The following is a 1,736-nucleotide window of genomic DNA, read 5'->3' as shown; positions in this document are numbered from 1 at the left end:
ATTCCTATGGACCCCAAATCAGAATTCAACATATATATTTTATACTAATAACATTTCATCAAAGTATTAATTAAATGTTAACTTGTTAACTTGAGACCATAGGTGGAGACATTATCAGGAGCGGCGCCAGAGTTTTTGGCGCCCTAGGCGCGGGTCCTTCTGCGCTCCTGGTCGTTGGCGGCAATTCTGCGGCGGGGACGAGTCCTTCCGCACTCCCGGTCTTCGGGGCACTTCGGCGGCGGGTCCCGGAGCGAGTGAAGGACCCGATGCAGAATTGCCGCCGATGACCCAGAGCACGGAAGGACCGCCCGCCGCCGAATTACCGCGAAGGGCGGCAGATTGCTGCCCCCCCAAATCCTGGCGCCCTAGGCTACCGCCTAGGTCACCTAAATGGAAGCGCCAGCCCTGGACATTATGTAACCTTTTAACCATTGGCTAATGTGCTATCTTGTCTTGCTGCAAAACCTATCCCGGGGTGTGGAACTGCCTACCCCGTCACTTTCCCCCGCCCATGGAAAATCTATATATTCTATTGTAATCAATTGATTGGCAGTGTCTCTGAGCCTAATAAGCAAGGTGACACTCTACCAGCACTGTGTGTAATAATCTCCTATGCTTGGCCTCTACACGGTGTGGATTTATGTCCTTCACGTAGCACAGCGTTTCTCAAACTGGAGTCGCCACTTGTGTAAGGAAAGCCTCTGGCAAGCCGGGCCGGTTTGTTTACCTGCCCCATTCGCAGGTCCAGCCGATCGCAACTCCCACTAGCCACTAATGGCTGCTCTGGGCCAATGGGAGCTGCTGGAAGTAGCGCGGGCTGAGGGACATACTGGGCACCGCTTCCAGCAGCTCCCATTGGCCTGGAGCAGCAAACCATGGCCAGTGGGAGCCGTAAGCGGCCGGACCTGCGGACGGGGCAGGTAAATAAACTGGCCTGGCCCGCCAGGGGCTTTCCCTACATAAGCAGTGACTCCAGTTTGAGAAACACTGACCTAGCACAATGGGAGCCTGATCTGAATCTGGCGGTGGAATGTAGGGAATGTGTAGCTACATGCCACAGTGTAAAGCAGGCTGCGTTCATGCTGCAGTGTGTAGCTATGTGTCAGTGAAAGGAGGAGGCAGGAGGGAAAGGCTCTGGCAGCAGGGAAGCAGCAGGACACTGCACTGCAAAAAATAGCAGGGTAGACAGGGGAGGTACTTAGGTGTGTAAAGAGCTTTCAGGCCTAAGCAGTGCCTCCCTTCTATTTATACCCATGCTGGGGGGGGGGGTGCAGTGTATGTACGCTGCATACTGCCATAAGAAGTGTGCAGTGTAACTGTCCTCCTAGATGCTACCATAAGATTATAGGTGGTGCAGGGAGCAACACCTATAGTTAAGTTTCCTGACATTTTATATTATAAGACCAGGACCGGCGCTAGTGTTTTTAGCGCCCTAGGTGCACGGCCATTTCGCCGCCCCATGCGCTGGTCCTGTGGCTCTGGTGGACCTGCTGCAGTCATGCCTGCGGAGAGGGTCTGCTGGTCCGCGGCTCCAGTGGAGCTGCCACAGCCATGCCTGCGGGAGGTCCACCAGAGCCGCAGGAGCAGTGGACCGTCTGCAGGAATGCCTGCGGCAGCTCCACTGGAGCCGTGGGACCAGAGGACCCTCCGCAGGCACGACTGCGGCAGGTCCACAGGAGCCGCCTGTCCCTCCCCCCCCTGGAAAAATGCCCCCCCCCTGGAAAAATGCCCCCCCC

Source organism: Chelonoidis abingdonii, chromosome 3 (genome assembly GCF_003597395.2).
Source record: "Chelonoidis abingdonii isolate Lonesome George chromosome 3, CheloAbing_2.0, whole genome shotgun sequence".
Lineage (NCBI taxonomy): Eukaryota > Metazoa > Chordata > Testudines > Testudinidae > Chelonoidis > Chelonoidis abingdonii.
Note: the sequence above shows the minus strand (reverse complement) of the source record.